General features: G+C 38.4%; 1 protein-coding gene across 1 annotated transcript in view; it reads right to left on the bottom strand.

Annotated features, from left to right (window-relative positions):
* Positions 1-27,484, bottom strand: part of CPNE4 (copine 4) — a 684,237-nt gene that overhangs the window by 507,412 nt on the left and 149,341 nt on the right. The gene's annotated exons all lie outside the window — the stretch shown is intronic.

Here is a 27,484-nt window from a genome sequence, read left to right as displayed (position 1 = left end):
TCCTCTGTGTTTCTGTATGTGCCTGAGACAGGTTGTATTACTGGAAAGCAGAAAGGACAGCTCTAAGAAAACCCTTCTAAGATGCTAAGGGTCAAGAAAGAACTGATAACACATGTCCCAAGCTGACCGGGGACCAGATCTTCCACTGTCAGCGCTTCCTCTATATGGGCGGCACTCTGCGTGACCCTGGTGCCTCCAACACCCATCAGTAGGGCACAAGCTAGGCAATGAAGGAGTGCCTTATACTTCTGTCTGCCAATAGGTGGCATCAAAATCCCTCTAGCCTTTCTTCATTGCATTAAAAAAACAAAAAAACAAAAAAAAACAAACAAACAAAAAAAAAAACAGGCAGAGATCATTTTCTGAGATTTTGCATTTTGCCACAAGTGGTGTTTTAAAGGACACTAAATCAGCTATTATTTCAAAGCAGGATATCCCATTTAACTCTTAATTAGACCTCTCAGTCACCTCTGTAAGCCTCAGTTTCCTCATTATGAAAAGTATTTGAACTGAACTCGAGCTCTGGAATTCTGCTTTTTAGCCACATAATGTCTGCCCAACCACACCACCCATGTTTCTGATAAACCCATTAAGAGGTCATTCCTTTGGGCCTAAGGAATGTTAGTGTGTATCTATCACCCTGCTGAAGAGGCTGCTATTTGCCTAGCCTATGATAATTTTTGTTTGTTTGTTTTTTCCTTACTAAGAAAAGCACAGTTTCGTGGGAGGTGGCCAATGTGCTCAGCCCAAAACCCACATTACTCAGGCTTTCTTGCAGATAGGATAGTCATGTGACAAAGGTCCAGCCCTGCACTAACAAGGTAGCCACTAGACACATGTAGCTACTTAAATTTAAATTTATTAAAATCCATTTAAAATACAATAAAGTGAAACTAAAAATTCATTTCCCCAGTCATACTAGCCACATTAGAAAAAAATTATTTTGGGGGTGCTTGGGTCGCTCAGTTGGTTAAGCATCCGACTCTTGACTTCGGCTCAGGTCATGATATCACAGTTCATGGGTTCGAGCCCCGCATCAGGCTTCGCACTGTGAATGAGGAGCCTGCTTGGGATTCTCTCTCCTCTCTCTGCCTCTTTCTCTATCAAAATTGTAAAAAATTATTTTGGGCTTAAAGAACAAGAAATGTATTTTCCTACAGTTCTACAGGATGGTTGTCTCAAATCAAGGTCCAACAGAATTAATCTTTCTTTCTTTCTTTCTTTCTTTCTTTCTTTCTTTCTTTCTTTCTGTTTTCATTTGAGTATGGTTGACACACAATACTACATAAGTTTCAGGTGTACAACATTGCCGTTCAGCATCTTCTCTATACATTATGCTACGCTCACCACATGTGTACCTATCATCTATGATACCATACGCTATTATAATATCACTGACTATATTCCTTTCGCAGTGCCTTTTATTCCCATGACTTATTCATTCAATAATTAGGGGACTGTATCTCCCTCTCCCTTCACCAATTTTGCCCATCCGCTTATGCCCCTTCCCTCCAGCAACCATTGGTTTATTCTGTGTATTTATAAATCTGATTTTGCTTTTTGCTTGTTTGTTTTGTTTTTCAGATTCCACAGGAGTGAAATCATATGGTATTAGTTTTTTTCAGACTGACTTATTTCATATAGCATAATACCCTCCAGCTCCATTCATGTTGTCACAAAGTGCAAGATCTTATCCTTTTTTATGTCTGTGTAATATTCATGTGTGTGTGTGACATCTTCTTTATCCATTGTTCTATTGACGGACACTTAGGTTACTTCGATATCTTAGCTACTGTAAATAATGCTGCAATGAACATAGGGGTGCACATATCTTTTCAAATTAATGTTTTTGTTTTATTTAGGTAAATACCCAGGAAAAATATTAAATCATATAATATGTCTATTTTTTATTTTTTGAGGAAACTTCATATGAAGTTTACATTCCTACAAACAGTGCATGAAGGTGTCTTTTCTCCACATTCTTGCCAATACTTGTTCTTTCTTATCTTTCATTTTAGCCATTCTGGCATATGCAAGGTGATATCTTATTGTGGTTTTGATTTACATTTCCCTAATGATTAGTGATATTGAGCATCTTTCCATGTGTCTGTTGGCCGGCCATTTGTATGTCTTTGGAAAAATGTCTACTCATGTCCTCTGCCCACTTTTTAAAATTTATTTGAGAGACAGAGAGAGAGAGAGAGAGAGAGAATGGGGGAGATGTAGAGAGAGAGGGAGACACAGAATCTGCGGCAGGCTCCAGGCTCTGACCTGTCAGCACAGAGCCTGACACGGGGCTCAAATTCACAGATTGTGAGATCATGACCTGAGCCAAAGTCAAACGTTTAACCAACTGAGCCACCCAGGCACCCCTTTTTCTCCCCTTTATTAATCAGATTGATTTTTTTTGGTGTTGAGTTGCATAAATTTTTTATATATTTTGGATATTAACCCCTTATTTGATATATCATTTGCACATATCTTCTTCCATTCCATAGGTTGCCTTTTTGTTTTGTTGATGGTTTCCTTCCCTGTCACACTAGCCACATTTTAAAAGCTAATTGTCATAAAGGGCTAGTCATCTCAGGTCACATACAGAACATTTCCATCATTGCAGAAAGTTTTGCTGTGCAACACCGGTCTACCTGTTGAGATGGCAGTGGAAGTTATAGTACAGTTTCTATGATAGTCTTCCAAGGGAAGAACAGACTGACTCAATAGACATGTACCTTTATTTCCTTACCCACTTACCCTTCCCTTCCTTTTGCCTGAAGGTGAAGGTAGGTCAGCCATCATGTGACTATGAAGCAGCAGTATTTGCCAATGCAGGCTAAGCAGAAGGAAAAAGGAACTTGGGTCTTTGATAATAACATGAAGGCAACCACCTTATCATCAATTTTATTATGAGAAAAATCAAACTACCAATTGATTCCAGCCATCATTTTCAGCATATTATAACAGCCAAGTTTTGTGTCTAACTGAGGTACCTTCAGAGAGTTAAATGGTTAGTTTTCTATTAATGACTTTGGATAAACAAGTTTCTTCCCAGTTTCCTTTACTTTGGACAGAATAGAGGACAAGATCTTGGCTAAAAGAAACAAAACAACGTATGTACCCACAATAAGATAATTATTAATCATTCATTTCAACATGCCAAATAGGACATAAGGGAGGAAATGGGACATTAATGATACCCAAAAGAGTTGTCCTGTATTTTATAGTTTGGCTCAAGAACAGTTATGCATTTTCCTGAAGATGTTGGTAGATGTCTAGAGAAAAAGAAAACAACTGGCTGAATGATTTAAAGAAAATAGAGAAAATAAATTTAAAGAAAATTGGCTGAATAGTTTAACAACATTATCATATTTAAGTCTCATGACAACCTAACAAGGTAAGTATCTTTTTTGTTTTGTTTTGTTTGCATTAACAAACTGAGACCTTGTCAAAATCTACATAGTTAGTTTTAGAGAGGAGTTTCAAATCCAAGTCCATTTGGCTCTTGCCACACCTGCATAATGAAATTCTCCTGGTGAATAAATGTCATCAGATTCTTACTTATTTCAAGGGTCTCATTCCATCCTCGGTATCACTTTCATCAAGGTTTTGATTTTTCTTCCACCACAGAAAAGACTAATGATATTTATCTTTATAAGCTATAGAAATTGACCTGACAGGTTAGAGCAAAAGGCTTTCCAAACAAGGAAATTACACAAGGTCTCCACATCAAGAGCAGGCATGGCCTGATCAAGGAATCTAAAGTAACCGAATAATCCATTATATCTGGGGCAAAAAGAGGGAGAAAGGAGAAAAGACTGGAGCAAACAAGTAGGCTGGGCCTGTACAAAGGGTCCTGTAAGACTTACTTAAGAAGATTTGATTTTATTCCATGAGTCACTTATTCCCAAATCTTGAAAGAGATTACAGAATTTCTCTTAACCCATGGTGAAATGAGAAAAACAAGAAGTTTTTTTTAACAGCTATATTTTTAAGATGATCTCTTCATTTTTTTTTTTCATTTAAATCTTAGTCACTATATTCTTATCATTGTTTGTGAGGTCTTGTCATTTTTAAATGTCCTTACTTGGAGCACCTGGGTGGCTCAGTCGGTTAAGCCTCCAACTTTGGCTCAGGTCAAGACCTCACTGTTCATGTGTTCGAGCCCCATGTCAGGCTCTGTGCTGACAGCTCAGAGCCTGGAGCCTGCTTCAGGTTCTGTCTCTCTCTCTCTCTCTCTCTCTCTCTCTCTTAAAAATAAATAAACATTAAAAAAATTAATAAAATAAAATGTTCTTACTTGGTAAAATATAAGTACTTATGAGCCAAGGGCAAACCAAGAAATGTCCTTTGGGATCTGTTCTGTGAAAATCTAAACATTTATAAATCAGCAGGAGGTCATGAGAAGACATTGAAGAATGTTGAGGAGGCAGTGGTGATCAAATATTAGTGTTAAATTGAGGCAGGTTAGAGAGGGAAAATGCTAGTGTTGGGGAAACCCCAGAACAAGATGTCTTTTCATTGAATTCATTCACTAGATATGTATTGACCACTATTGTGGGGTTAAGGATACAGGGATAGACTGGACAGGAAAGGTCTCTGCCCTCAAGGAGCTGTCAGTTAAATTGGGGAGACAGTAAATGAAAAAGATAGAATGATATTGACAGTCGTACTGAGAGGAGAATGAGAGAGAAAGGAAAAGAAGAATTACTACAGATTGTAAAAACAAAGTAAAAGGGTGATGAGACAGGGGTAACTGGGAAATGCTTCTTTAGACAGGATCATAAAATAAAGAAATAAAGAAATAAATAAAACACCTCTATCTACAGAGAGAACATTTAAGCTGAACACTAACAAGTAAGAAATGAACATGCAGACCGGGGGAAGAGCATTCCAGAGATGGGGAGGGGGAAGGGGGGGGAAAGGCTCAGAGGTCAAAAGTCTATTTACATTCTTAATGGTCAGCTTTAAGAGTTTGGACAACAGAGGCAGTTACAGCACATGAAACTTCTTAAAGGGAGAAAGAGAAAGGAGGGATCAAAAGGATGTGAGGAGGCTTCAACAGGATAGAGGACTTATCTTGTTAGTTACATTAATTAAACACTTTCCAAGCATCTAGTCTGTGCCAAACACCTGCCTAGGTCCTGGGATTGACAAAACATTCAGGATGTTCTTCAGGATTGTATCATCCAGGGCAAAGCATAGAACAGAAAGTGAATCCGGCAGGCATAATCCACAGGAGCCCCTGGATGGGAGTTTACTTTCATCCCATAGACTAAAGACAAGATCAGCTTCCACTGACATCAATGGAAACCAAGACCTCTGGTCAATGAGCTCAGGCAACCAACATGCAGAGGGTCATTTCTGGAAGAGTGATTCCAAATGTTCACAAAGGAGACTTAAAGGAAGAACAGGATTAGCTTCAGCAGAATCCCTTCCCTCATAAGAACTTCTTTCCCACTGCTTCTGTTTTCTTGATGATTCTTCAGGTTTGGCCACCATGAATAGTTACATTTTGGGCCAAATATTTTCATCTATGCTGTCGGTTGTGTTATCTTGTTTACTCCTTGCAATAATTCTAAGAAACATCACTAGGGCCATTGTGTAGATCACACCTTTGACAAACGTGTACTCCTTCTGATCGAAGATAACTTCTGACATGTGCAGGTTGCCCCAGGAAGGCCACCTGCTTCCTGAGTCACAGAGTGGACCTCTGTATGGCAGAAGACACTGGCTCCTATGGGAGGAAGGTACATGCCCATAATAGGAGTGGACCAGGCCACAAGGCCCTCAGGGCCAGATTCTAGAATGAAAGTGTCTTCCTCATATGGCTCTTGTGAGGCACTATACAGAGTTTCTAAACCACATACACATAAAGATACTTTTAATTATTAAATTAAATCTTACTATATATTCTGCTTTGCAGCCTACATGTTTTTGTAGGTAGTATCTAAAAATACTAACCTATATCATAATTTATAATGGCTATGAACTATCCCCATACGTGAATGTAACAAAACATGCTAAACTAATTCTCTGTTTGGGGGCATTTGTTTCCAATTTCTCAATACTGTATATAATGCTTCCATGAGCATGCTTTTATATCACGTACCCCTGATGTAATGTGACAAGAACACCACACAGTGTACCTCTGTGGTATTCTTTCCAAAAATCCATAACCCCACTTTAATCATAAGAAAAATATCAAACACAAATTGAGGGACATTCTATAAACGACCTTATCAGTCCTCCTCAAAACTGTCAACATTAAAAAAAGAAAGAGAAGACTGAGAAACTATCACAGACAGGAGGATATTGAGACATGACAATAAATGTAATGTGGTGTCCTACATTGGATCTTAGCACAGAAAGAGGACATTAATGGGAAAACTGGTGAAATCCAAATAAAGTCTAGAGTTTACTTAATAGTAACATACCAGTGCTGGTTTCCTAGTTGTGACAAATGTTCCACGGTGATAAAATGTGTTAACACGAGGAGAAAATGGGTGAGAAGTATATGGAAATGCTCTGTACTATCTTTACAACTTTTCTGTAAATCTAAAATTATCCCAAATTAAAGACTTATTTTAAACACACACACACACACACACACACACACACAACTTTCTCACTTGTTTCCTTACGATAAAGTTAGACTAGCTGTGGTGAAAGCTATGTATAATTTTCAGGTTTTTGATATATTTTATGAAGTTACCAGAACGATAATTTAACTTAATCCATCATTTTGGCCTATTCTGTAAGTAAAAACCTTACTTTATCTGATTGTCATCTTTAGGTCAAATGTCTTCTTGGCAAATTCTCCAGGAAGACATTCCCCAGCTAACTCCTGGCAGAACTCAGAATATGGATGAGAAACGCCACAGGATTAGGAGCCAGACCCCCTTTCCCAGCCTGGCTGGTTCTCAACTGCCAAAGGAATGACGAAGTGACCAAAAAAAATTCTGGGACACAAAGACAGAAAGTCAGAGGATGCCATTTTTACATAGTCATTTTTCTGATTGCAACTCCACTTTCTACGTTTTTCCAGCAGCGCTGCCTTTAAAGTGAATCACCGGTGATCAAAGGCAAACCAAAATAACACATTGTTCCTCTAGAGAAGAGAAGGTGAAGTCCTATCATTCTGAGGGTATTCTTGGGGGAAAAAGAAAGACGAGCAGGAGAGAGACCACATTGCCTACTTTTTCTAAAAGTAAGGCCTGTAATTTTGCTCTTTTGAAAATCTTTTTTAAAAACACTTGGTAGTTGGGAAAGACACAAGTAAGGCTGAGGCATATATTAAAAAGTTTATCTGTTCTGTTTCTATCACCTCCTCTTATGGCAGCATGCTGTGGGTGATCTACTTCGTGTCTGATCTTGCTGTTGTAGGAAGGGAGACATTAACAGGTGTTGAGCATATGTGCATCAGACACCGTACTCGCCCCTTCAGTATGTTCTCATTGACTTCTCCCACCTATGCAGGGTAACAGTCTGGGAGATTCCAAAAATGGTCACTATTCTTCCCCTCCTTATATCCACAGCCCTGGCAATGTGCCTCTGCAGCTCTTCCCATCAAGTAGGGGAGTCTGTTTCTCCACCCTCTTGAATCACAAGGCTGGCCTTGTAATTTGCTTTGGCCAAGAGAAGCAGCAGAAGTGATATTGAGCCAGATCTGAGCCTAGATTTTTAAGAGGTCTGGCACATTCCACTCAGCCACCATGAGCACAAGCACAAGCTATCTTGTTGGAGGATGAGTGAGAGATGGCCCAGTGATGAGACACTGCAGCTAAAGCCCAGACAGGTGAGACAGCCCAGGAAAGATCAGCAAAGCAGCTCCCAGCCAACCCTCAATTGGCCATAAAGGCATGAATGAACCATGCCCAAAACAGCTGAGCCTGGGGAGAATCGGGAGCTAATAAATGCTTGTTATTTTAAGCCACTGAGTTTTGGAGGTGGTTTATGATACATCAATAGCAAACTGATACAAGAATAGTCATTTGTTTTTATGATATAAGAAAACTGAGGCATAGAGAGATTAAGTAATTTCCCCAATGCTACACCACCAGTGAGTGGGGATAGTCAGAATTCAATCCAAGGACTAAATAAATCTAAGATCTCCACTCCTTTTACTATGACCTCTGCCCATAGAATGAAAACAAGAAGAAAAACTAACACAACCAAATGCCACAGCTACTTAAATGTGATAAAATTAGAGTCGTTTTCTCAACTGCCTTCTAGATAGTGTGCAACATGTGTGTGCACATGTATACATTTGTAAAGAATTATCTATTCAGGGGCGCCTGGGTGGCCCAATCGGCCACTTGGTTACACGTCTGACTTTGGCTCACATCATGATCTCACGGTTCATGTGTTTGAGCCCTGCGTGGGGCTCTGTGCTGACAATTCAGAGCCTGGAGCTTACTTTAGATTCTCTCTCCCTCTCTTTCTGCCCCTCCCCCACTCACGCTGTGTCTCTGTCTCTCTCTCTCTCAAAAATAAACATTAAAAAAAAGAATTTCTGTTCAATGGAGAGAATGAGCTAGGTAAGGAAAGCTACATTTTAATTTAGCAACAATCTTGGTGTAAATCTGTAATTGCATCATACTGACAACTCACTTGCATTTGACTAACTTGTTAATCTCCTAAAAGCAAGGTCTCTTCAGGGACAACCTCTCAGCACTCAGTTCCTCCCTCCCTGTGTGGCTCTGACCTGCTCTCCCATTCCTCCTTTGTTCATCTCTTCCCAAACCTTTTCCCTTTACTCCTGTGCTCATTCTCTAGCTTTCTCTATCAAACCTGTACAATGGTACTTTAATTAATCCTAATAGCCCCATTTTCCTAACTCCTGCATTTTTGATAACTTCCTCCAATGGTGTTGAATTTGTCACTCCACTAGTTCATCTAATGGTGAATTAGATCACATGTCCTTCTTCTGCTTAATACCCTTCAATACCTTCTTATTGCTCCCAGGATAGTCTGAACTCCCTAACATGGCCTGTAGGTCTTCTGCATGATCCAGTCCTTTTTCCTTTTCTTGCTTGGTCTCACACTATGACCCTCTCCAGCTCTCCATATCTGTGTTTTAGCAAGATTAAATTTCTTTCAGGTCCTTCAGCTCCTGTTTCTGAGCCTTCCTCCATGCTGTTTGTTTCCTGTACTAGGAATTCCCTCCATGTGCATGTGCATGCATGCACACATACATGCACATGCTAATTTCTAAAGTCTTTTTTTTATTTTAATTTTTTAATGTTTATTTATTTCTGAGACAGAGAGAGACAGAGCATGAGCGGGAGAGGGGCATAGAGAGAGGGAGACACAGAATCCGAAGCAGGCTCCAGGCTCAGAGCTGTCAGCACACAGTCTGACGCGGGGCTCGAACCCCCGAACCATGAGATCATGACCTAAGCTGAAATCGGTCGCTCAACCGACTGAGCCACCCAGGCGCCCCTAATTTTTAAAGTCTTAAAAGTAATTTTCCTCCTGCTGAGAATCCTGTCCTGAATCTCCTAAACAAGATAATATGGTCTTATTATGTGCCCACAACTAGCCTGTGCTTACCCTACTATAGCCGTTACCACTCTGGTTTAATTATCCTTGTCCTCATCTATTTCATTTCACATTGTATACCAGAGGCTAGAATGGAGCTTTATACATAATAGACTCTCAATAAATACTTACTGAATGAATGAACCATATTTTGGTTTTCTTCCTTATGTATGATTTACTCTCAAAAGAATTTTCATAATTTTTAATACTCACTGTACAAGAGAGCCAAGTTGGAATATTTTTGGTAGTAAGCAAATGAAATATGGACATAAACTAGTTTAATCAATCAGAAATTGATTGACTTGTGTATTTGGAAGACTCAAGAGGCAGTACAATAATCAGGTGGTTTTATCCCGTAACTCTGACTCTTACTCCTCTCAATCTGAGATCATGAGATAGTTACAGCTTCTCATATCACACATTCACAGGTCCAGAGGATGAGAGAAAACGCTTTTGTCCAGAATGCCCATGCAAAAGTCAGAAGGTTTGCTCTGTTTTGATCACTTAGGCCATATGGCCAGCAAAGAGCCAATGTTGGGATCAGGATAATTTAATATGCTGATGGCTTAAGCTTCCCACTCCCCAAATAAGTGCCTTGTGTGGGGAAGCAGTGGCCAATTAAATGAAAATTAGGGTACCATTAAGAAGAGGGTCATGCACATCGGACAAAGGGCTAGTATCCAAAATCTATAAAGAGCTCATCAAACTCCACACCCGAAAAACAAATAACCCAGTGAAGAAATGGGCAGAAAACATGAATAGACACTTCTCTAAAGAAGACATCCGGATGGCCAACAGGCACATGAAAAGATGTTCAACGTCGCTCCTTATCAGGGAAATACAAATCAAAACCACACTCAGATACCACCTCACGCCAGTCAGAGTGGCCAAAATGAAGAAATCAGGAGACTATAGATGCTGGAGAGGATGTGGAGAAACAGGAACCCTCTTGCACTGTTGGTGGGAATGCAAATTGGTGCAGCCGCTCTGGAAAGCAGTGTGGAGGTTCCTCAGAAAATTAAAAATAGACCTACCCTATGACCCAGCAATAGCACTGCTAGGAATTTATCCAAGGGATACAGGAGTACTGATGCATAGGGGCACCTGTACCCCAATGTTTATAGCGGCACTCTCAACAATAGCCAAATTATGGAAAGAGCCTAAATGTCCATCAACTGATGAATGGATAAAGAAATTGTGGTTTATATACACAATGGAATACTACGTGGCAATGAGAAAAAATGAAATATGGCCTTTTGTAGCAACATGGATGGAACTGGAGAGTGTGATGCTAAGTGAAATAAGCCATACAGAGAAAGACAGATACCATATGGTTTCACTCTTATGTGGATCCTGAGAAACATAACAGAAACCCATGGGGGAGGGGAAGGAAAAAAAAAAAAAAAAAAGAGAGGTTAGAGTGGGAGAGAGCCAAAGCATTAGAGACTGTTAAAAACTGAGAACAAACTGAGGGTTGATGGGGGGTGGGAGGGAGGGCAGGGTGGGAGGGAGGGCAGGGTGGGTGATGGGTATTGAGGAGGGCACCTTTTGGGATGAGCACTGGGTGTTGTATGGAAACGAATTTGACAGTAAATTTCATATATTAAAAAATAAAAAAATAAAAATAAATAAAAAATAAAATTTAAAAAAAAAAAAAAAAGAATAAACTGGAAAAAAAAAAAAAAAGAAGAGGGTCATGGTGCTGGCTGTAGCTAATAATGACCCTGCATTTGTCACTACACAGTTTTCCATGGATGAATTCATAATAATTTATAGGATATATGCTCAGTGTGTGATCTGCTCTGGATATGCAATCTTCACAGATTACACGGGTTCTGATGAGCCTCTTCTCCACATCATTCTGTGATGAACCAGTCCTCATAGCAGGGCTGCTTTATCATGACTGGTAGAAACTTTCCAGCCTCTTGATGAATAATCACTCAAAGTTATAATTTTAAATACAGAGACTTCCTCAACTATTTCTAAGAGCAGTTCGAACTCAGCTGCTGGTTGTTCCTTGTCTTGGGAATGGCTTGTCTCTCTTTGGTCTTATTTTCCGTTTTTGTATTTGTCTCACTGGAAGCCTCTGTATTTCACCTATTCTGTGTCAGTGGAAAAACATCTGACATTCTGCTCTTCGGGGACAGAAACATCAGCTTTAAGATAAGGCCTAAACTAAAAATATGTCCCTGCCTTGATCAAAAAACAGGATTCTTTCTATACAGATCACAAAACATTCTTTCTGGCTTTAGCATGTCAGAGATTTTACAACTCAACCCCTTGCCTTACAATATTAACCAGTTTTACAAGTGAAAAGCAGCACAAGTAGGATAAAGAAAGATGTCAGGTCATTTAAGGGGGTGGTTCAGGCCATCAAATTTGTAGAAAATAATTCTACACATAATATCTTTGTTTATTTTTAAGTTTATTTATTTTTGAGGGAGAATACATGTGTGCATGCGTGTGAGTGGGGGGAGGGGCAGAGAGAGTGAAGGAGAGAGAGAATCCCAAGCAGGCTCTGCACATGGGCTCAATCCCACAAACCATGAGATCATGACCTGAGCTGAAAACAAGAGTCGGACATTTAATCAACTGAGCCACCCAGGCACCCCGAAAATATACTTGCTTTTTAAGATATCAAATCAACAGGACTTCAAGATTCCTCTTTATGTGATATTTTCTGATCCATAAAAAAAAAAAAAAGGACCATCACAGATACAATATTCCACAGACTCTTATTAGAGTTGCCACAAGTAGCAAGTCAGTTTATTTGTGATTCATTTCTTCTTCCTGAATGCTTCCTTCAAGGAATAGAGAAGCACAGAGTCAAAAGCAAGTGTCGACCATTATTCACTCATTCAGTAAGTAAGTATTTACTGAGCACCTGCTATGTGCCAGGTACTCTACTGGTCACTGAAGATACAAGGAAAAAACAGATTGATATTTTCATGGGGTGATAGTCATGCAACAGTTAAATCTTATAAAGCACAGTGAGGTTATAACAGAAAATGTGCAGGTGCCATGGCAGCACATAACTGGGGGAGTTAACCAGCTCTAGGGAAATGGAAAGGCTTCCTGGACAAGTAACACTTACGCTCAGAATGAAGAGTCAGTATGACTTGCCCACAAAATGGGAATGAGGGAAGAAGAGGAGGCAGAGAAAGGATTGTGTCCATGAAAGTCCAGAGGCAAAAGTGTTTGGGGAAAGAGGTGGAAGAGACAGGCAGGGGAAAAACTGAGGTGGGGCTGGAGATGGGAAAGGGAGATTGGCTGAATCCGTGACATAGAGTTCTATAAGAATTATGAGGGGGCAAGGGGCTGAAGAGGCTGGTAGGAGGCAGGTCATGGAAGATGTTATAATGCCATTAAAGAGTAGACTTTAAGAAGTCATTGAAAAATTTTTAAAAGATGATTGGCATGATTTTACTTTCATTTTAGAAAGCTCCTTCTAGCAGCTGAATAGAGAATTGATTAAAGGTGAGCAAGAGAGGAAACAGAGAGACTATTTAAGATGGTGGCACTGATCTGGTGGGAAGATGATGGTGGCCTAGACCCAAGTGGTGACAGCGAGGATGGAAGAGCTGGATGATTCCATAGATAAGATCAAAATTCATGTAACTTGGGTTCATTTAGCATGGATCCAGAATACATGAACAGTTCAAATGTGTGACATCATTTACCACTGGTTTTATTTAGTGTAGCAGATGCTACTGGTATCCTCCCTCCCCATCCCTTGCCAAGCCTCCTCCACCCAAATCTGAGGTCACCTGTAGACACAGATGCCTGCCAGCACTTGAGTCTGGGGGCATTCTCTGGCCACTGGCAGGAGGCAGGCCAGAAAACAAGCAAGTTAGTGTCCCCAAGAGTGACCTCCAACCAAAAAAGTAAGAAAACCGGTGGATAAATATCCCAACTTCCTCATCCTTTCACAGAACAACTCTAAGGCATGTTCTATAAAGTCTCTGAGGAAGTTCTTCATTGAAATTGAGGCCCAGTTGCCTACAGTGATAACCCAGTCATGAATAACCTTTATTGACTTTCTGACCTTTCATATCTATTGCCCCTCAATTCTGCTTCCTGCGATAACTTCTCATAAACCTCTTGCACCAAAATTCTTGTCTCAGGGTTAGCTTTGGGGGAAAGTCAAATTAAGCATTACATTGTTGCTAGACTTACGAACTCAAAGAGAATTTTTCAAGGCTCATTGTTCCCTGTTTGAACATTTCAATCTCCCTCTCTTACTAAGCAAAAGTAATAATATCCAGATCCCACCAGCTGCACTTCTCCAGTGCAGTATTATGTTCTAATCAAGTCACACCCTTGCCCTCCTTACCAGGGCCTCTGTCAGTTCAGTGCTCTACTGAGATTCCCTCTTCCTCACTGATAAGTGGGGGGCAAGCAAGCAGAGGAGATTATGTCTACTGAAAATCATCTAAAAATCAAATACCTTAGTCTTTTGTTCATACATTTTATTAATATGTATTAATTCTTACTAGGGCCTTGTCAAGACCCTCCCCCCCCCCCAGGGAATAATGATTTACTATACAATAATTTTTTATGACTTCCTGGATTTTTACACAAATTGAATTTTAAAGAAGAAAGCATAACCCATTATCTAGGGATAGATCAGAAAGCAAATTCTTTGCCACCTGCCCACCACGTGATCTGACCTTATAGGAGAACATGATATAAGGTAAGAAAAGCATCTATGAAAAGTAAGTGTATGGCAGTTTCCCACACTCATTTCCTCACTAAGCAAAGGGTCTCTACTCAACTAACTCTGATCAGACAGCCATGTCTGCAGATCAGAAAGAAGCTGGAGGAAGGGAAGAGAGAGGACGAGGAGAAGCAGGAACTACTATTTCCCAGCACCTAAGTAGGGTCAGGTGGTAGACCCAATCCTTTAAATATGCCCTCTCATTGACTCCACCCCATAAATCTACCCAAGGGATATTATTCCCATTTACAAGTGAGGAATCTAAAGCTTAAGGTGGTTAAAGAATGTGACCAACATCATACATGTATGGGTAGTAGAGACTGAATTTCATTGAGACCTGTTTGACTCCAAAGCTCATACTTTTTCCACTTCACCATTTGATTTCAAGCCACGTTTACTGTTTCATGTAGATATTTTACAAAAGCAGAGAAAGATTTTCCTGGTGGAACTTTCAGTAAGAGCATTTCCTAGCATCTGGGCAATCCCACAGAGGACAACATCAAGAACACTAGTGTTAAGTCCCCTTACTTTCTCCAGCACCAAATTTATCAACGTATCAGTAAATTATCACTAGTGCTATGAACATCCAGCCAGGCACACCTCTAAATTCAGTAAAAACTTAGTAATTCATAACAAGATAAGTGCTCTGGCAGGTAAAGACAACAAGTCACAGACTGTCCTTCCCCTGAATATGTAACAATAACAACAACTACACATTATTTTAAAAGGGAAAAGAACCACCACAACCAACATTATAATATAAACTTATAAAGACAGCAGCTGAGTCAGGGGAGTAAAGGAAAAGAGGATTCTGGGGCAACTTAGGATCAGTGTGATTGACCTGAGAATAATCACAAACAGCCCTCAAATCAGGAGGTGCCTATCACCATAGGAACACCAAGGGGTGAGAGGAATTCCTACCACTCCATCTGAGCATCCTCCAGCTGAGTAAAATTAGGAAGACAAAATGTTAGAACTACCTAGATCTGTCTCCAACAATAATAGGGACTTAGTGGAACGAAGCAAAAAAGTGTATTCTTAGGAGGTGGGGGGGGGGGGCTGGTGCACAGAGAACCCCAGATGAAAACTCAGGTCTCCACTAGAAGCTATGAATAAGGACTCAAATCTCCAGGTGCTATTTTTTAATTTCTACTGGCAGGAATAGAAATAACCATTGGGAAACGACAGGTAAATAGAAACAGAATACAAAATAAACAGGATGACCTCTCTGATATAAGTATGATATAAGTATGGTCCACAATGACTTACAGGACAGATGCAAAGAAAGATGCTATCCTTGTCCTCTCTCCCTTACACAAGAATAGAAAACATCTCCAACCAGGGGCAATGAGTCCTGATAGGGAACATTTGACAAAGCTTCAGAAGAAAGAGAAGTCCCAGGTCCTCCAAAGACCACACACAACCCAAACCAACCTGTCTCCCACTGTTCTGGGCTGTTTATTTTCTTAAATGAGTAGAACTAAAAACACTCCAATCAAAAGACAAAGGGTGACAGAATGGATTAAAAAACAAGACCCATCTATATGCTGTATACAAGAGACTCATTTTAGCCCAACAGTTGCTTGCCGATTGAAAATGAGAATTATAGAGAAACATCTATCATGCAAATGGATGTCAAAGAAAGCTGGAGTAGCAATACTTATATCAGACAAAAAAGGCTTTAAAACAAAGACTGTAACAAGAGACGAAGTATACTATATAATAATAAAGGGGACAATTCAACAAGAAGATATAATGGTTGTAAATATTTATGCACCCAACACAGAAGCAACTAAATACATAGAACAGTTAATAACAAAATAAAGGAACTAGTCAATAATAACACAATGATAGTAGGAAACTTTAACATCCTACTTACATCAATGGACAGACCATCTAAACAGAAAATCAACAAGGAACAATGGCTTTAAATGACACACTGGAACAGTTGGATTTAACAGATATATTCAGAACATTCCATCCTTAAAATAGCAGAATACACAGTCTTTTCAAGTGCACACAGAGCATTCTCCAGAATAGATCACATGTTAGCCCACAAAACAAACCTCAACAAATTCAAGTAGATTGAAGTCATACCATGTATCTTTTTCATCACAATGCTCTGAAACTCAAAATCAACCACAAGAAAAAAACCTGGAAAGACCACAAATACATAAAGGTTAAATAACATGCTATTAAATAATGAATATGGCAACCAGGAAATAAAAGAAGAAATTAAAAGTACGTGGAAACAAATGAAAACAAAAACACAACAGTCCAAAACCTTTGGGATGCAGTCCTAAAAAAGCAGTCTTAAGAGAAAAGTTTGTAGCAATACAGACCTACTTTGGGAAGCAAAAAAAATCTCAAATAAACAACCTAATCATATACCTAAAGGGGCTAGAAAAAGAACACTAAACAAACCTAAAACCATCAGGAAGGAAATAATAAAGATTAGAGCAGAAATAAATAATATGGAAACGAAAAAAACAATAAAACAGATCAATGGAACCAGGAGCTGGTTCTTTGAAAAAAAAAAATCAATAAAATTGATGAAGTTCTAGCCAGACTTACCAAGAAAAAAAGAGACAGGACCCAAATAAATAAAATCACAAATGAGAGAGGAGAAATAACCAACACCACAGAAATACAAACAACTGTAAGATTATTATGAAAAACTATATGCCAACAAATTGGACAACCAAGAAGAAATGGATAAATTCATAAAAACATATAAACTACCAAAAGTGAAGCAGGAAGAAATAGAAAGTTTGAACAGACTGATTACTGGCAAAGAAATTGAATCAATAATCAAAAAATTCCCAACAAACAAAAGTCCAGGACCAGATGGTTTCACAGGCAAATTCTACCAAACATTTAAAGAAGAGTTAATACCTGTTCTTCTCAAACTATTCAAAAAAGTAGAAAAGGAAGGAAAACTTACAAATTTATTCATTTAGGCCAGCATTACCCTAATACCAAAACCAGATAAAGATACCACTAAAAAAGAGAACTATAGGCCAATATCTTTGATGAACATAGATGCAAAAATCCCCAACAAAATATTAGCAAAACCAATTCAATAGTACATTGAAAAAAAAGATCATTCGCCAAGATCAAATGGGATTTATTCCTGGACTGCAAGGGTGGTTCAGTATTTGTATATCAATCAACATGATCCAACACATAAATAAGAGAAAAGAACCAATATGATCATTTCAACAGATTCAGAAAAAGCACTCGACAAAGTATCACATCCATGAATAAAAAAAATAACCTCAAAAAAGTAGGTTTAGAGGGAACATACCTCAACACAATAAAGGCCACATAAGAAAAACTCACAGCTGACATCACCTTCAATGAAGAAAAACTGAAAGCTTTTCCCCAAAGGTCAGGAAAAAGACAAGGAAGTCCACTCCCACCACTTTTATTCAACATAGTGCTGCAAGTCGTAGCCACAGCCATTAGACAACAAAAAGAAATAAAAGATATCCAGATCAGTAAGGAAGAAGTAAAACTATCACTATTTGCAGATGGCATGATACTATATATAGAAAACTCAAAAAAGTCCACCAAAGCACTGCTAAAACTGGTAAACAAATTCAATAAACTTGCAGGATACAAAATCAATGTACAGAAATCTGTTGCATTTCTATACACCAATAATGAAGCAACAGAAAGAAATTAAGGAAACAATCCCATTTACAACTGCAGCAAAAATAATAAGATACCTAGAAATAAACCTAACCAAAGAGATGAAACACCTGTAATCTGAAAATTACAAAACACTGATGAAAGAAATTGAAGATGAGGGGCTCCTGGGTGGCTCAGTCAGTTAAGCGTCCGACTTCGGCTCAGGTCATGATCTCGCGGTCTGTGAGTTCGAGCCCTGCGTCGGGCTCTGTGCTGACAGCTCAGAGCCTGGAGCCTGTTTCAGATTCTGTGTCTCCCTCTCTCTGACCCTCCCCCGTTCATGCTCTGTCTCTCTCTGTCTCAAAAATAAATAAACGTTAAAAAAAAATTAAAAAAAAAAGAAAGTGTGGTGTATATAAATAAAAAAAAAATAAAAAAAAAAGAAATTGAAGATGACACAAAAAAATGGAAAGACATTCCATGCTCATGGGTTGGAAGAATATTGCTAAGATGTCTATACTACCCAAAGCAATCTACAGATTCAATGCAATCCCTATCAAGATACCAATAGCATGTTTCACAGAACTAGAAAAAAACAATTCTGAAATTTATATGTAACTACAAAAGACCCCAAGTAGCCAAAACAATCTTGAATAAACAAAGCAAAGCTGAGGGCATCACAATTCCAGACTTTAAGTTATACTACAAAGCTGTAGTAATCAACAACAGTGTGGTACTGGCACAAAAATAGATAACATAGATCAATAGAACAGAATAGAAAACCCAGAAGCAAACCCACAATTATATGGTCAATTAATCTTAGACAAAGCAGTAAAGAATATCCAAGAAAAAAAGACAGTCTTTTCAACAAATGATGGGAAAACTGGACAGCTATATGCAAAAGAAAGAAACTGCACCACTTTATTACACCATACACAAAAATAAATTCAAAATGTTTCAAAGACCTAAGTGTGAGACCTGAAACCATAAAAATTCTGGAAGAGAACACAGGCAATAACCTCTTTGACATTGGCCATAGCAATTTTTTTTCTAGATAGGTCTCCCGAGGCAAGGGAAACAAAAGCAAAAATAAACTATTAGGATGACATCAAAATAAAATGCTTCTGCACAGCAAAAGAAACAGCCATCAAAACTAAAAGGTAACCTACAGAATAGGAGAAGATATTTTACAATGACATACCCAAAAAGGGGTTAGTATCCAAAATATATAAAGAACTCAACACCCAAAACACAAATAATCCATTTAGAAAATGGTCAGAAGACATGAACAAACATGTCTCCAAAGACATCCAGATGGCAATAGACACATGAAAAGATGATCAACATCACTCATCATAAGGAAAATGAAAATGAAAACTACAATGAGCTATCACCTCGTACCTGTCAGAAGGTACCTGGCTAAGATCAACAACACAAGAAACAACAGGTGTTGGCGAAGATGTGGGACAAAAGGAACACTCGTGCACTGTTGATGGGAATGCAGATTGATGCAGCTACTGTGGAAAAGAGTATGGAGGTTCCTCAAAAAGTTAAAACTAAATCTACCTTATGATCCACTAATGGCACTATGGGATTTTACCCGAAGAAGAAAAAAACACAAATTCAAAAGGATGCATGCATCCCTACATTTATTGTTGCATTATTTACAATAGCCAAGATATGGAAGCAGACCAAGTGTCCATCAATAGATGAATGGATAAAGAAAGTTGGTATTGGGGCGCCTGGGTGGCTCAGTCGGTTAAGCATCTGACTTCAGCTCAGGTCATGATCTCACAGTCTGTGAGTTCGAGCCCCGCGTCAGGCTCTGTGCTGACAGCTCAGAGCCTGGAGCCTGCTTCAGATTCTGTGTCTCCCTCTCTCTCTGACCCTCCCCCGTTCATGCTCTGTCTCTCTCTGTCTCAAAAATAAATAAACATTTAAAAAAATTTTTAAAAAAAAGGAAGTGTGGTGTATATCCAATGGAATATCATTCAGTCATAAAAAAGAATAAAATCTTGCCATTTGCAATGACATGGAGGGAGCTACAGAGTATAATGCTAAGCAAAATAGGTCAGTCATAGAAAGACAAATACCATATAATTTCACTCATATATGGAATTAAGAAACAAAATAAAGGAGCAAAAGGAAAAACAAAAACAAACCAAGAAACAGACTCTTAACTATAGAGAACAAACTGATGATTACTAGAGGGAATGTCAGAGTGAGGGATTGGTGAAATAGGTGATGGAGATTAAGGTGTGCCTGTCATGATGAACACTGGGTGATGTATGGGACTGCTGAATCACTATATCATACACCTGAAACTGAAATACCACTGTATGTTAACTACACTGGAATTAAAACGTTTTCAAATGAGAACTCACAATATGCCTGTGACAAAGTAGCTCAAAGGAGGAAGACAAAGAAGTTACTCATAGGATTGGAGGAGAATGGAGGAGAATCCACCTATATTATTAGAACAAATAAAACTCTGGGTAGAGTTGTCCATTTCGAGTAATGAAGATGAAAAGAAATAGTGTGGCATTAAGAGAACATACCACAGCCAAATGAGAGCAGGAGGTGTGGGGGAGCAGACAGAATATCTGTTCCCCAAAACTGTTCGAAAACCTAACATGGAAGAAAATTCTCTGACAGCACCTCACACTATAATATTTCAATGGGATTCTATAGAAAATGAAATAAGACTACAAACCAAAGATAATAAAACAATAAAATGCCATTAAACTGAGATTGCAAAGATGAGGAAACTAGACAAAGACCAAAACAGCCCATTATGGAAAAAGGAATATAATAGACACAGCTGAAAACAATGACTATATATAAGGAAGACTTTATCACAGTTCAGGTAGAAGGGAAAAAACCAAGAGCCTAAAACAATAAGAAAAAATATAATAGATGCAGAAAGGAGAAACAAAAAATGGCCCAACATAAGGCATATTATTGTTGTAGAAATAGAAACTTCAATAAGTGGAACAGAAAATGTATTAAAAGTTATAGAAGAACACTGGACAGTCACAGGTGAAAGAATGAAACTAGACCACCGCCTTATACCATGCACAAAAATAAACTGAAAATGGATCAAGGACCTAAATGTGAGTCTGAAACCATAAAATTCCTAGAAGAAAACATAAGTGGTAATTTGACATCAGCAGTAGCAATATTTTTCTACATGTAGTTCTCAGGCAACAGAAACAAAAGGAAAATTAAACTATTGGGACTACACCAATATAAAGAGCTTTTGCATAGCAAAGGAAACCATCAACAAACCAAAAGGCAATTTATTCAATGGGAGAAGATATTTGTAAATGACATAACTAATAATAAATCCAAAACACATCAAGAACTTACACAACTTAACACCCCAAAAAATGAACAACGTGATTTAAAAATGAGCAGAGGACATGAACAGACATTTTTCCAAAGACACACAGATTTCCAACAGACACATGAAAAGATGCTCAACATCACTTATCATCAGGGAAATGCAAATCAAAACCACAGTGAGATATCACCTGACACCTGTCGGAATACTAAAATAAAAAAGACAAGAAATAACAAGTGTCGATGAGGATGTAGAAAAAAAAGAGACCTTCATGAACTGTTGGTAGGAATGCAAACTGGTGCAGTCACTGTAGAAACAGTATGAAGTTTCCTCAAAAAATTAAAAATAAAAATACCACATGATCCAATAATTCCACTATTGGCTATTTACCCAAAGAACAAAAACACTAATTTGAAAAAATATATGCACCCCTGTGTTTATTGCAGCATTATTTATGGTAGCCAAGATATGGAAGCAACTCAAGTGTCCATCAATCGGTGAATAGATAAAGAAGAGGTGGTATATATATACACAATGGAATATTACTCAACCATTAAAAACAGAATGAAATCTTGCAACTTGCAACAATATGGACCTAAAGGGTATAATGACAGTGAAATAAGTCAGAGAAAGATAAATACCATATAATTTCACTCATATGTGGAACTTAAGACACAAAACAAAGGGGAAAAAAAGACAAAACCCCAGACTTATTTTTTAAAAAGATGAGCTTCTTTTTCATTTTTAAAAAATGTTTATTTATTCATTTTGGGGGAGGGAGGGGCAGAGAGAGAGGGAGAATCCCAAGCAGGCTCCACGCTGTCAGTGCAGAGCAAAGCTGGATGCAAAGCTCAAACCCATGAACCATGAGATCATGACCTGAGCCAAAATCAAGAGTCAAACACTTAACTGAGCCATGCAGGTGCCCCAAAACCAGACTTTTAAACAGAGTACAAACTGATGGATACCAGAGGGGAGGTAGGTGGGAGGATGGGTAAAATAGGCAAAGGGGATAAGAGTACACTTCTCATAATGAGCACTGAGTAACGTAGAGAATTGCTGAATCACTGGGGCGCCTGAGTGGTTCAGATAGTTGAGCATCCAACTCTTGGTTTCAGCTCAGATTGTGATCTCTCAGTTCGTGGCATGAGGCCCTGGCATCATGTCTTCGCTGTCAATGCAGAGCCTGCTTGGGATTCTCTCTCTCCCTCTCTCTCTCTGCCCCTGCCCTGCTCATATTCTCTCTCTCTCTTGCTTTCTCTCAAAATAAATAAACATTAAAAAACAAAAAGAATTGTTGAATCACTATATTGTACACCTAAAACTAATGTGACACTGTATGTTAATCCTATTTCAGTAAAAAAAAACAAAAACAAAAACAAAAAAACAAAACACTTGTACAAGAGCTGTTCCTTGAAATAAAGAAAAACTACAAACTGAGGGCATAGAATGTTCCAGGAAAACTTAATAATTGTGAGAGAATTATTAAAATCATGGTTAAGTTATTGGACTCTGAGGCTAAAAGAAAATTCTTCAGGCACTTAGTAGACAAAAAAGCAAGTTGTGAGGACAAAAAATATGAGTCTGGCTTCACAATCTCTACAGCAAAGTATAACAACACAAGTCAATGACCAATGGCTCCAAAGTTCTGAGTTCAAGAAACTGTGACCCAAGACTAGCTTATAAAATTAAGATGTCTTTCAAGTACAGAGCAACCAAAAAAATTGCTTTCACCTTCAAAGAGTTAAGGGATAACACTTGAGATGCCTTAAAAAATTTAAAACAAACAAACAAAAATCTTTCATGTGATTAAATCAAGCCAATAAAGCATTAAATCAAAATACACAATTCAAATATAAAGAAACTATACATAAAAGAACTAATTCATTTTAAATAAAATCAAGATTAAACAATTATGGGAATTAGGGTACAAAATAAAAGTAAATGTTTTAAATGTTGATGACCTATAAAAATAAAATACCACTAAAGGAAATCAGGAAATAAGGGAAAGAAAAATAGGAAAAAATGTAAATGTGCTTTTTCCTTTTTCATAGTAGAAAAACAGTCAGTATTGTATCAACATGGAACACAGTTAAAAACCATATATGACTCCTACCTGTCAATGTTTCTACCAAGTATTTTCTTATTGAGAGAAAGTGGGTCTCAAATTTCAATGTGTACAGAATACGCCAGAGGAGATGTTACCATACAGACTGCTAGGCCCCACGTGCAGAATTTCTGTTTTGGTAGGTGTGGGCTGATGCCTGAGAACTTGCATTTCTAACAAGTTCTCAGATGATTGTTGATGCTACTGGTCCAGGAACCATTGCTTTAGAAGGAGCTTGTAAGAATAAGTTCTTTTAGAGAAATCATTGTTTTGGTTTAAATTTAAGATAATTTAATTTTTATTTAAAGTGACATATATAGTATGATCTCTTAATATAATCATCATTTCATCTAACCCACCCACTTTTCTATTGTGTACAGTGGGGAAGAGGGGTAAGAAATGTTTAGAATAATGTTCACTTAATATTAATGATGGTTTATTCCCAGATGGTGAGATTTGGAGGAGATCTTATTTGTACTTTTTATATTCTTTGAAGCTCTTAGCATGAGTTTATGAGACATTTTTACAAAACAGCAAAGTCGTTAACAACAATAAACTACAAGATCAGAAATATAGCTTATATAATCTAGATTTCAGTTTCTCAGAGTGACCCCAAGACATGTGCTTTGAGGGTCATGGTAGTCTCCAGTGACATTCAAACACTCATTTCAGCTCTGCTACATTTTGTTACAAACCTCATGTTTACTATCCGCTGTGTGAAATCAGGTCTTTCTTTAGTGATCCTAGAATTGGCTCTCCCAATTTTTTAGGGGCTTTGGTGAACAAGTTCATATTTACTTTCCAAGTATAGCACAGGGAATATGGTCAATAATATTGTAATAACTTTGAATGGTGACACATGGTAACTAGATTTATGATGGCAGTCTTTTCATAATGTACAAAAGTATCAAATCTCTATGACATATACCTGAAACTAACAAGATATTGTATGTCAATTATACTTCAATTAAAAAAATAAAGAAAAAGTAAAAAGTAAAAAAAGATAATGTGTTAAAAATTAAAAAAAAAAAAGACTTTCTATATCTTTTCAGAGTTTACAACCCCATTTTCATTCTGCTTCAGCCTTACCAAAGATGTTTCATGGATTTTCTCCTTGTCCCAACATCCCCAATTCCTCCTGACTTGCTTCAACTACTCTTCTCTGTATATGTTTTACAACACTACCACCATATATTCTTGGATCATTGTTAAATAAAGAAAAGCTCTAGGGCCCCTGGGTGGCTTAGTCGGTTAAGCAACTCTTGATTTTGGCCCAAATGATGATCTCACAGTTTGTGAGTTCAAGCCTCATGTTGGGCTCCTTGCAGAGCCTGCCTGGGATTTTCTCTCTCCCTCTCTCTCTGCCCCTCCCCCATTGCTTCTCTCTCTCTTTCTCTCTCTCTCTCTCTCTCTCAAAAATAAAAAAACATTAAAAAATAATAAAATAAAAGCCTTCTCCCATAAGGTCAATGAGCACAGTTGACCCTTGAACAACACAGGTTTGAACTGCAAGGGTCCACTTATATGCAGATTTTTTTGATAAATACAATACAGTCCTATAAATGTATTTTTCTCTTATGATTTTCTCAATGACATTTTTTTTCTCTAGCTTACTTTATTGTAAGAATAAAGTCTGTAATACATATAACATACAACATGCATGTTATTCGATTATTTTATTAGTAAGGCTTCCAGTCGACAGTAGGCTATTAGCAGTTACATTTTGGGGGAGTCAGAAGTTATACATAAATTTTCAACTGTGTGGGTGGGGTGGAAGGGATTAGCACCCTAACCTCCACGCTGTTCAAGAATTAAGTCTCCTTTATACTTGGTTCAAGAGGTGAAAATGAGAAAAAATAAAATATAAAACAATTACAAGCTGCCAAATTATATGTCAACTTCAGAACAACTTCCCGTCAGTGAAGGAAACACAGATGACATAACCACTACTGAAATGAGAGTAAAGAAAAGCACCAATAGCAATGGATCACCATGGCCCAACCTCAGTGGGTAGAAGGTTACAATAGAACCTGAGAACTGAATTGGAACTCCTTTGTGTGGTGGGTGTAGGGGTGAGGGAGGTGGGAAGCTGTCCAGAGAGAAATGAGTAAGTGAATGGATGAGCCACTGTGGCTATTAAATAAGGACCAGCAAAACCAATGCTCCATCAGAGCAACTTAAAAAAAAAAAAAAAAAAAAAAAGTAGAATTTCTGATCTGATCTTTGTTTCCAGTTTGACCCCTGATGTGTGAATGCAGGTTGAGTGTAACCCCATCATCAATATCCATGACTCTTTAACTCTTACTATTTTGTGGATCCTCGTAACTCTGATTTTTCAGCTTTTGATTCTGAGTGTCTCCTTCTCCCTGAAAACCAAGGTATTGGAGGCCATTCTCTGCCAGGGGCTGCAGCTGTTCTCCTGGGCCACATTCATCACCCAGCCAGATGCTAGCAATCCTCGCCTGAAAGATCTCAAACTTCTCTCACCCCAGCATTCATTGCCGGCAAGGAGTGAGAGGATGAGACCACTGTCCCTGAGACAGCAGGCAACTATTATAGTACATTTTGCTGAAGGCTGATAGCGTTTCTTATATTCACTTTTCTCCAGGCACTGGACTTTCTGAACTTTACAAGGTAGCCAATCTTCCAAAATTATCTTGATCTGTTCCCCATTCTACTCTGAGCAAGAAGAGTTGACTTTGTTCTTGGCACATATCTCCTAGCATCTCAGCCTCACCACCCTATTTTTGTTTGATTCTAGAGGCTTCATTCTGTCTTTTCCTAACTAATCTGTTTATCAATACCCTAGTCAAGTCTCATCTGCTGTCCCCAGACAGTTGACAAATGGAGGCCTGGGTGAATGCAGCCTCTAGCCCCCCAAAAACTCCTTTGACATCTTGAGAATGTTAACCATTTTCCTGGACTTTTTTCCTCCCAAGTTCATTTTCTACCAAGTCTGCCAAACTTGATAAACCAAAGGAGATGGAAAGAATGTTTTCATATGCTATATCAAGATGTTCTAAGCACAGCGGCAAGATACACACTGGGTTTGGAACTGGAAGACATGGATGCCAATACTGTTTTCCATCTCTAACTAGTTGTATAACGCGAGATATACAGGTGCAGCCTAGTATAACGAAAGCTCTTTGGGCTTCATCTTCTGCCTCTGTTAAAAGCAAACAAGAGTACTCAAGCTGTCCTCTCACAGGACAGTGGGAAAGTTGGAGCAAGACAATGAATGTAAAAGGTGCTTTAATATTGATAAATTCCTCTGGACATGAAAAGGTTATAATATGGTAGGAGACTGAAGAACAGTTATTGAGAATAACCGTATTTATTCTCCCCTTGTGTCTCTCCTCTCTTCTATATTAAAGAAAGGAAGTTGGGGGGAAAATAAGTGGGATGAAAGTCCGTGCAACTTGACTTCAGGTAATAGGAATTTATTGATTCAACATTAATTAAGCACCTATTGTATGCATGCTTACAACACATCTATCACATGTACAGCAGCTAAGTAAAGTAGATTCATATTTGATGAAGAGTTTGATCCTCACTCAAAAAGCTGAAAATTTAACAAAGGGGCACAGATGGGGAAATAGACAATTTCAATATAGTGTGATAAGTGCCATGATCAAAATATGCGTGGGTCACTATTGAAAGCACAGAGATCGGCTATTGAACCTGACCTAAGAGATAAACTGAAAGAATACTTCTCAGAGGTGTTAATCCTGAACCAAGTCTTAAAGAACCAAAATTTGAGTGTTGGAGTCCAGATTCGTGTTTGATCTTCCAGCTCAGGTAGAGCAGAAAGCTGGCAAGGGTGACAGGCAACGGTGTTGTAGGTTCTGAAGGATGTGAGCTTACCTCAAGGGCATTATGATATGGGGAGTGAGAAGCAAGAATGAGGCATTCACTGTCAGGCTGGAAAGGAGCTCAGTATGGCTCAGGGTCATGCCTGAGGCATCAAGAAGCAGATCCTGGGGGAACAAAGGGAGAGAGCTCCTTTACAGTGTCTTATTTTCATGGATAACATGAACACTCAGAGGAAGGTGAATGAAATCCACATGAATTAAATTGCAGACACAGCTTTACAGAGTATAAATACAGTTGAATCATCAAATGTTAGACATCGGAGGGACCTAAAAAA

Source organism: Panthera leo, chromosome C2, assembly GCF_018350215.1.
Source record: "Panthera leo isolate Ple1 chromosome C2, P.leo_Ple1_pat1.1, whole genome shotgun sequence".
Taxonomy (NCBI): domain Eukaryota; kingdom Metazoa; phylum Chordata; class Mammalia; order Carnivora; family Felidae; genus Panthera; species Panthera leo.
This window is presented reverse-complemented; position numbering and strand designations above follow the sequence as displayed.